Genomic DNA, 10,925 nt, shown 5'->3' on the forward strand with positions numbered 1-10,925 from the left:
GCCTACCCATCCCATCCTATTGAGACTAGTGTACACCCTTGGGTGTACCCAGGTTACATATACTCATTTGCGTGAAATGGTGAAGTATGTGCGTCCAGTCATTTTCACACATGCAAGTTATGCAGCCCATCTTTTCACACCATGCATTTATTTCAATATTTCCAATTCCAGCAGCCTCAGGGACAGCACGGTATCAGTTTTCTTGAAATCCTCCTAACCATTTTAGATTCCTCAGACTGCAGCAAATGTGGTTTCTGCAGTTGCCAGTTTCCTCATGGTAATATCAGCATACCTCTGGATTGGGCTTCTTATATGATGTTGTGTTGCTCAAGTGTTGAGGCCAGTTCCTTATACCTTAAACAGTTCCTTACAGTTCCACCTCAGCATAGTCTAACACGTTAGCATGTGTTCCTGTCTCAGAAGCCTGTGTAGGAGTTCTCTGCCAATAAAATTTTATTATGAGCTGTACCTTTCAGTTCTCATAATTAGAGAAAGTAGGCTTGATGTCTTCAGCCACAATATGCTGGTTACTGCCAGGAAGTGTTTTGTGGAATTAGCCTATTTCCCTTCAAATTCCTGAATGTAAGAGACAAGTTGCCTTGCAGGACATTGTGAATGAATGCGTAGGGTGATGCAGGCAGCTGTGCCTTTATGTATACTCCCACACAGCTATATGGCTTGTCATACAGACCCATTGCTCCATTAGGGAGCATGACAACAGCACAGTTACCTAGATGATGTGGTCCTAGACTATCCTATGATAAAATGCACAGGCTTAATTATTTATTTTTCAAAAGCATACAGATCTTTTAAAGGCAAGATTTAAAGTGACAGAAGTTTCACAGACATCCAGGACATAAGGAGATTTGTTTTGTCTAATAGGCAACATATAATGGCACAACCTGGAGTCTAGAAAGTGTATCCATCTCAATCTGGATTTTCCTGTCTATAGTGGACTTGATGCAAAGATGTCCTGAAAATAAGAGAGCTATTGTTAGAAAGGAGACTGGATGACTGAAGACATCAAATGAGTTAGTGGTCACTTCCTATACAATGCTGTAAAATAAAGCAACCTTTGTTGTCTATACATGAGCTGTATTCTGTGGCTCTCCCTACCCCAAGCTCTCATGGCTATCTTTACCATAGGATGTAATATTCTGTTATTTCATTTGTAGTAATTAAGAACAAGATGTTAACTTTTCTAGAAATGTTTGGTTTTAAGCAAAGAGATTTATTAATTAGTATTTGTATGAAGTACTCCATGGGTCTGAAGACTTTAAAAATATATTAATTGACTCCTCCCTGCCCCATCCGTGCAGTAGCATCTGGATAAACTTTCCAAACTTGAGATTTTTCTAAATAAATTAGATAAAGCCTTACCTACTGCTGTGAGTGTTATGCCATACACCATTAAAAAAAAGCAAACTAGCCTTCCATTAATAACTGCTGTCTGACAGAACAGAAACAGTTCAAACAATAAACTCCCTACTTTCTTGTATGTCACAGTCAATAACAAAAGCCTGAGAAAACAGATAAACTGTGTATACTCTGAAGACCAAAGCATTTAAGCTATTCAGGCAGGAACATAAAGAAAAACAACTAATTACATAGCCAGGGATCCCTTATAATTAATATTTTTCTGTATTACTGCACCACCTTGAGGCCTGCTGAACTGAGATGAGGGCTGCATTGTGCTAGGTGCTGTACAAACACAAAGAACAAAAACATTCCTTCCTTAGGGAGCTTCAAAAGGATAAGACAGTTGGGAACCACAGGCACAGAGAATATCTTGTGCAGGGTTTATGAGCAACTCAGAGGATCAGGAATAGAATCCAGGGCCTTGTTTGTGAGAACTCTGTGTCTTGGCAACTAATAATACACACTAATTACAACAGGAGCCAAATCACTCTGAGACAGTCAGATAAATATACCCCTTGGTTATTATTCTCTATTTACAAAATATTTGAATGCTTTAGACCAAGGGTTGCCAACTTTTGGCCTGTGGGACACATCCTGCCTATAGAGCCATGTTATCTGGCTTGCAAGACTCCCCACTGCTCCAGAAATTTGCCAGTGGGGAGCTGTGGCAATTAATCCAACCGCCGCACTCTGGTGGGCAAATTTCTAAGTCCTGATAACAGATCACAGGGCCAGGACCAAGGGGCCCGTTCCAGCCTGTGCAGGATCAGGAGTGATGGGCCCAATTTAGCACTCTGAACTGGGGCCTGATCAAGAACTTGGAGTTAGGGCCATGCAACAGATTGTGCCCACATAACCCTACTGCCACCTCCCCCCCATGCCAAATTGTACCTATGGACTGATTCCAGGCACTGGTTTAAACAGGTGGTTCTCAGTCTTGTTAGACTTAAGGCACCCCTCACCCTAGTTGAGAATCACTGCTTCAAACCATAGTCTCACAGATACAATTAATTTAAATCTGTTTTATGTTTACCTTTATTATTTTAGAAAAATGCTAGTTTTGTTTTATTGATTTCCAGAATTTGTTTAGAAGAACTGATAAAAACCAAGTTCTCCATTCACCAATGAAATGGCATTATGTTCATTCTTGTTTTCTAGGACAGTACTAGCTTCTCTGCTCTCAAGCAGATGCCTTACATGATTCATCATTATGAGTAGTATTTAACTGTGGCATCCTTTTTTCCAGCTGGTAAGAAGGTACCCTAGTGCTTTTATTATGGGAAGAAAAAATAGAAAAGTTAAGGAAAAGCATGGCAGTGGTAGAATAATTCAGTGTTAATAACATGCTTCCTGTGTATCTGAGCAGGTTGTCAGTAAAAACATACAAACAAAGGCCCTTTCTTTCAGAATTAATTTTACTGCTTCCAGAACAGCAGGTAGACATATCTGAAGGATTCACAAATGCATCTACACTAGAATGCATTTACCTTCAAATAAATTGTTAAATCACCTTGTGCCTTGTTCATGTTAATCATTGTAATCAAGACCAGAGATATCTTAAGTCTCTAGGAAAGGAAGGCTGAGTCTGGAAGCAGGAAGAGTGTAATACTGAACTTCTAGCAAAGACTCTTTCTGCTTCCCAACACAGATGCACTGCCTAAACAAATTGTTGCATTATGAGGCTCTTAGGACTGTAAAGATGTATTGGGTACTTCTGCTGAAAATCCTGTGTGGTATATTATTGTTTTTAAACCATACATCAGTAAAAAATATATCAATCACTAAAAAAACTGGGACTTCTGAGTTTAGATTAATAATTGGAAAACAGGATTTATGTCTGTGGGCAATTTCTGAATTTGGAATTCAGATATAAAGTTCTAATAAACAATTTCTGCTTATACCAGATATTTCAAATAGTTTTAAAATACTTAATAATTCCTCACTGCCATCTCTAAATCTATGCAGTTTTGGCATTGTACATCAATATACCCTCCCAGGCCCTCAAGATTTTTAGAGCTTTTTTTTTCTTTAATTGTGTATTTGTGACTGGCAAACTTCTGGATCATCCTTATCAATTTTAGAACAGGGAATCCTGGGGTCCTTTTTCAGTTAGCCTCATAAGTCACTTGGAGCCTGTCTCCTGCACCTAACATATTTCCCAACCTGTCCTCCTACTTCCTGCATCAGAACAAACAGTGTTCTGAAAACATAGCCTTCAGTGCAAGCTTATTTTGGCTTAGCTCAGTTGCAGACATTGAAAGCTCTGTTCAGGTTTCTGGGCAAAGGTTAACTCTGTCCAGTTGGGTGGACCATAGTATTCTGAAGCAGACTGCTGGCCTGGATTAGTTTAGTATCTCCCCTCACACAGAGATATTTTTCTCCTCTGTAGGGCTTTGTACTGCTGCACATTGATGAGCATTCCTCATACAATCAATAGCAATAGTAAAGTCCTTAATGGGCTTCCTGGAGTCTCTGGCACTTTTCCCTTTTGAAGGAAGAAAACAGTGAATGCATTAGGGGTTGGTTTGGAGGCTTTATTTGTTTGTTCATTTTACCAGATTTTATTCAATATTCTGTGGGAGGTGTTTCAGGGTAGAAGGGCTGTCAGTCTTGTGAACCTTGTAGAATGCACTTTCAAAGAGGAATGTTTTTTGCTTCACTATATCAAGCTGGTCAGACTCTGGGATTCACCTTTTCTTTCTTCGAAGCTTCTCTCAGAGCAGAATCCCCTTTGACAGAGAATGCTAACATGATTTGTCCCAGTAGGGCGTGACTGTCACAGTGGTTCACAGACTGAAATTTGGCTTCTAATACTGCCAGGGCTTGGCTCATGAATTATTTTGAAAAGCAGGACCAAAGCTTTAAACTGCCAATTTAATTGAAAAGGCATCTGATGGGCTTCTAGAAGTTTGCACCCTGGAGAGGCCAGGCAGCTGCATTGCATACCAGTGGGAACTAGTGCGTCCTTTGCATGGTCTGTTTTTTATACAAGGAATTACAGGAATCCAGCCTGGAGCAGAAAAATGCTGATAAATTGTGTCATCCCATTCAATTTACATATATTAATGCTATTAGTTATCATTAAATAATCCTTCATCATTTAGCCTTTTCTTAGTGTCACTTAACACATATTTTTAGCATTTTCCAGTGATTTGAGGTTAAAACATATTGGGCAGAAGAAAGCATGCAGAGTTGTCTTTATCTGCAACCAACCCAAAACCTTCTGTGTACTTTTTGCTTATACAATACAGTTCATCCTTGATTATAAACTGAGATTTCACAAGATGACCTTGGTGCTTATGATTAATCCTTCTTATGGAGGAAAATTACACACATGACAAATTGCTTGAGAGATGTGCAATCCCATCTGATTGGAATGAGCTGTGCTAGTCATGCTTTTCCTAAGATATTCCGGGCCTCCAAAACAAGTCACAGTCTCAAACTTAACAATTTGTTTCAACAACAACAAACAGATTGCCCTTAAAAGCATGCAGTGCTTTTTATTTGAGAGAGAATGATTCCTCATATTCTATTACCTGTCTTGTAAAATGTAGCCTCACCCAAGTCTCTAAAGGTGTATTCTCCAGGGTGCTCCTAAAGTGACTGCTGAGAAGCATGCCCTGTCCAGCTGCTCATGGTCTATGCCTGAAATATCCAGAAATGAGGCAGTGGAAGGCACTCCCTGTCACCACTCAAGCATGTTGGAAACAAATCTGTACCAGGGAATAGGTGGCTTTATCACCTCATTTCTGGGTGTGTTCAGGAGCACCAGGGAAGTGACATAAATATGCCCCAAGACTTTCATGCTAAAATCAAAAGGCACTTTTACACATGCTCCAGGGGTGAGAGATGGGCTGAATGGCTCTCAGAGCCATTCTAATTAAAGTTTCATAGCGTATCATGTATCGACATCCCCACACTTCAAAATGGCGATGGGGGTATTTGAACTAAAGTTCGCTTGACAAGCTTCAGTTAAAGCACCTCCACCACCATTTTGAAGTGCAGGGATGCTAATACATGAGATGAGGAGGTTGGGTGGAATGCAATAGTTACCATGCTCCAGCAGACTCGATTAATCCAGTCTGCTCCAATGTACTGTAATTACAGCATGTCAGAGCAGCCTCTGTGCTCATGTACAGGCACCCTATGACTCCTTTCTGTCTTCTATAAATAGGGTATATTGAGAGTGCAGTCTCAGCAGCGTTGCTGCAGAGTTCAAACAGTACTGCTGCCCAGAAGGCATCCTGAAAAGGCTGCCATGACTTAAACAGAGAATCAGGGACCCCTGGAGCAGACTATGATGGTTTAACTGCACCTAAGTCTCCCTTTCCCCACACACTACTTGTGGGCTGTGAATTCCTAAGGCACTCAGAAAGCATAACTAGAGTTGGAATGTCACCAGTTGGAAAATTATATATTTTTCGAAACATGGTATCAAACCATAAATAGGAAATATTTTCTCCTTGCTTCAAAACTTCTCTGTTCAGAAATGGTGTGCTCAGCTTGCTAGTTAATAATTATATTTATTATTTGTATTACCAAGGTACATGAGAAATGGACTGGGACCCCATGGACATAGCAGTTTAAGAGCACCAAAGGCTCTTGATCCAGCTTGCCATTGTAGAGTCACGTACATCATTAACATTACAGCACTTCTAAATGTTATGTTGCAAGACTCAAATACTGACTACAAAATGCTGATTATAAATTATTCTCCTCATCATAGACATGACATATATCTAACATTAGGCTACAGCATGGCCAGCAATATTTTTGAGCAGAGTGCCAAAAACACCCATAACCTTGACTTATAAAATGTCAGCATGCTAGGGGCAGATGGCAAGGGAGCTGCAACAGTCCCGATCTTTGTTCTAGCGGTGCAGCCCCAGCTCCTTCCCTGCCATCTACCTCAAGGCATGTGCGCCAAGAAAAATGCCCTTGCATGCCATGTTGTGACAGCCATGGCGGAGGTTGCCTACCAGTAGGCTACAGGATTAGTGTTTTGGGGGATCATTTATATGATTTAAAACCTGACTTTGAAAAATATATCATGAAAAAATTTTATTCTGTGTTCTTATCCAAGGCCCGTTACCATAGTATCATTAGTGTCTACAGCATTAAGAACTAGAAGTGGATGTCACCTATAGTTTCATAGATTTCATAGACATTAGGGCTGGAAGGGACCTCGGAAGATCATTGAGTCCAGTCCACTGCGCAAAGGGCAGGAAGTCAGCTGGGGTCATAGGATCCCAGCAAGATAAGCATCCAATTTACTCTTGAAGGGTTCAATGTAGGTGCTTGAACCACCTCTGATGGCAGGCTGTTCCAGACCTTGGGGGCTCGGACAGCAAAGAAATTCTTCCTTATGTCAAGCCTGAAACGTTCTTGCAGTAGTTTATAACTGTTTGACCTCGTCAACCCTTGGGGCGCTCTGGTGAATAAACGTTCCCCTGGATACTGGTGGTCACCCCTAATAAACTTACAGGTGGCCATCAGATCACCCCTGATCTTGCACTTTTCCAGGCTGAAGAGCCCCATGGCTCTCAGCCTGTTGTTGTAAAGTCTGTTTTCCTGACCTCTTATCATATGCATGGCTCTTCTCTGGACTCTCTCAAGCTTCTCCATGTACTTTTTGAATTCTGGAGCCCAAAACTAGATGCAGTACTCCAGTTGCAGCCTCACCAAAGCCGAGTACAAGGGGAGAATGACATCTCAGGATTTGCTTGAGAAGCATCTATGGATGCAAGCCAGCATTCTGGTCGTTTTTCTAGCCGCAGCATCGCATTGCAGGCTCATGTTCATCTAGTGGTCAATGATGATGCCCAAGTCTCTTTCTTCTGTAATACTAGCCAGTGTAGCACTGCTGAACCTATAAGGATGCTGTAGGTTTTTCCTCCCAAGGTGAAAAACCTTGCATTTTTCAGTGTTAAACACCATCAGGTTCTCGTCCGACCATTTGCTGAGCCTGTCCAGGTCACCCTGAATCACCTGCCTGTCTTCTGGTGTGGATGCTTTGCCCCAAAGTTTGGTGTCATCTGCAACTTGGCCAGTCCAATCATTAATGAAGATGTTGAACAATATGGGTCCAAGGACAGAGCCTTGGGGGACCCCACTGGTCATAGGGCACCGTGACAATTGACTTCCCTCAATTACTACCCTTTGGGTCCAACCACAGAGCCAATTTCACAGCCAGCAGATCGTGGTGGACCCAAGGCCACAATTGGCCAGTTTCACCAAGAGGTGATCATGGGATACCAGATTGAAGGCTTTTTTGAAGTCAAGATATATGACATCAATGTCTTCTCCCTTGTTCAGGTGATAGGTCACCTGGTCATAAAAGGAAATGAGATTGGTCAAGCAAGACCTATCCACAACAAACTCTTGCTGGCTATCCCTCAGGATGTTGGTGTTGGCCAGTCCATTAAGGATGGCCAATTTAATAAACTTTTCTAAGATCTTCCCTAGATAGAAGTCAGGTTGATAGGCCTATAATTTGCCGGATCCACTTTCCTCCCTTTCTTGCAGATAGGCACCACACTGGCCTTCTTCAGTCTTCAGGCACTACACCAGAGTGCTAGGAGGTCTCAAAGGTCCGTGCCGGAGGCCGGGCTATGATGCTCGCCAGCTCCTTCAGTACCCTGGGATGTAGATTGTCAGGGACAGCTTACTTGAAGGTATCCAACCTCTCAAGGTGTTCCTTTACGAGGTTAGCATTGATGGAGGGCAGGGGATCTCCCTCACCTGGACCTCCCTGTCCCATAGTGGGCATGGGTGTCCCATGGAACTGATGAAAGACCGATGCAAAGTATCCATTTAATAGGTTGGCTTTTTCCTGGGTGTCGGTTGTCAGTTGCCCCATCTGGTTCAGCAGGGTTCCAGTGTTGCCCTTGCTTTTCCTCTGGCTCCCCACATATCTGAAAAAGGACTTTTTATTGTCCTTGATGCTCGAAGCTAGTTGGAGTTCAGTTGCAGCCTTGCCTTTTCTGGTTTGCTCCCTGCAGGACCAGACCAGTGCAGAATAGTCCTCCTTAGAGGTGAATCCCATCCTCCATCCTTTGTAAGCCTTTCTTTTTATCCTCAGGAGGTCTTCTAGATCCCTGGAGAGCCAGGGGGCTGCTGTGCCCTCCTGCTGCCTTTCCTCTGAGATGAAATCGAATTACCTTGTGCATTGAGGATTGCTCCCTTGAGGAGCAGCCACTCTTCCTGGACTCCCCTCCCCCTGTAGTCATGGTCCCTTAGGGCCTCACTGATAAGCATCCTGAGCTTGTCAAAGTCAGCTTTCCTGAAGTCAAGACTTCAGTGTTGCTGACTGATAGTTCTTGCTATCTTCCTATGCACAGGGAAAAAGACTACGGATGACTTTTTTGTTAAGCATGGTGTGGTCAGGCCAAATGTGCCTCATGCTTTAGAAGGAAAAAAAGTGACCTTTGAAGCATTCATGCTGCCTGTGAGCAATCTCTGTTTCTCTTGTGAATGAACTTTACCTTTGCTGTAACAAGTTCCTGTGTTCCAGAAAAGAAGTGTGTTTGACCCCAGTCCTAATGTTGGTGCTTTAGACCATCTTTCTATCCTGGGATAGGCCATTATTACATAAATATGAATAAATTTAACGTGCAGAAAGCAGCTGAACATACCACTTTATAGTAATATATTAAAGCAGTCAACATATTATGCAAAATATACTGTAATGCTTGTTACACACAGGTCAAAAACAGACATGCATGTAATAAACAATAGGGCTGTGTGAAAATTCACCACCAGTTTTGTTTCAACGCTGTTTTGACTCATTTCAAGGTCAAAACAGCAAAATCAAAATGAAACAGATATCATTGAAACAGCCTCAAAACAAAATGAGGCAAGTCAAAATGTTCGCCATTTCAATGATGTTTCAACGTTTTGCCCATAAGCTATAATAGGGAAGGTTGAAACAGCCTATAACTTTGTAATTTCTGGCCTGATTTAGATGAGCCTTGCAGGAATGGTAGCTCCTCCTAAGGGCATGAAGCCTACCAAGTTTCAAGGAGATAGGTGCAGGGAGTTTGGGCACACGGCACCCCAAAGTCTTGAAATCAAAACTAATGTTACATGCACGTGTTAAGCCACAATGGGGTCAAAACTTTGGCTTAGCTCAGGTATGCTAGCCCATGCTGAGGCCACAAAATCTGTCAAGTTTCAATGAGATAGGCACAGGGGTTTGGGGGAAACTGTACCTCAAGCTGTGGACAAGCAAAACTTACGACATGGGTGACACTGTGTGTATGTTAAGGCACAGCAGGGTGAAAGCTGCCGGCCTTCTAGCCCATGCTGAGGCCACAAAGCCTGCCAGCTGTCAAGGAGATAGGTGCAGGGGGGTTCTGGGGCTCTGCACCCTTCGCTGCAGACAGGTAAAACTCATGACATGGGTGCTTGTGTGACTGACAGTGTTTGTCTTGGGGCAGAGCAGGATGAAAACTGCAGTCCTGCTAGGCCCTGCTGTGGCCATGATGTTGGCTACAAAGGACAAACTCACAGGATCATCATTAAATTCTAGTTTATTAGATGGATGCAAAAGTTAGATCATAAACCTTGGGGCTGATCCCTTCAAACACACACACAGAGTAACTAGCTATGAATACTTAGCACCAGTGTCAAGATATACCTATCCCCAAATGCTAGAGTCCACCGTTGATGGCCAATCAAGGCTTCTTTCAATGCGATGTTGCTTCAAAAGGGGGTCACCAGCTGGTCCTTCTGGCTGGACAGGCAGGGTGCTGGTCAGGTCAAAGAGGACACCATTGGGGGTCATTCTTCACTGCCTTTTATCCCTCTCTGGCAGACTTTGGTAACTCCCCAATTCCTGGGCTTACCCAATCCAGATGTCGTTGACTTCATGGGAAGTCCCCCTTGGTGGCTGCTGGATGGCAACTGTCAGCCACAGGGGTCACGGCCACAAGTATGTGTGGTCTTGGGAGTCCATTGATGAATTCACTGCCATGATGAATACAGCTCTAGGAGTGGTTGGTCAGGGGTATTTTAGCCCCAAGAGTCGGTCTTCAGCATTCATTAGTTCAAACTGGAGCTTCTGTACTTTTAACAATGAAGTTTCAAGGAGTTACCAGCTATGTATTGATTCTTTCCTCTCATTAGTCTGTGGTTTCATAGGTGTTAATCCTTGCTCATTAACTTGTTATCCTATCTAGCTACTGTGTTATGCAATCATGATTCACTCAGGGACTAGTTAAATACAGGGAGGCAGTTCAATTCCCGCCCTTGTTAACATTGTTATATGGTACAACTTACTTTTAAACGTAAAATACATTTTACAAAGTTAAGGTATACTTGTAATAAAAATGTATTTTTTGGTGCTTTTCTGGGTGTAAAATAGTATTCTGCATTGGTATGTCTCCTCCTCATTGTGTTTGGTCTATTTGTTGTATGTGACCTGGCATTTCACCCTCTTATATTTTTTTCTTTTTAACTTTGTAACAATGGTAGACTCAGCAAGGGCTACCATTCCTGCAAGTTGC

Source organism: Crocodylus porosus, unplaced genomic scaffold (assembly GCF_001723895.1).
Source record: "Crocodylus porosus isolate Cpor-Errol unplaced genomic scaffold, CroPor_comp1, whole genome shotgun sequence".
In the NCBI taxonomy this organism is placed as follows: domain Eukaryota; kingdom Metazoa; phylum Chordata; order Crocodylia; family Crocodylidae; genus Crocodylus; species Crocodylus porosus.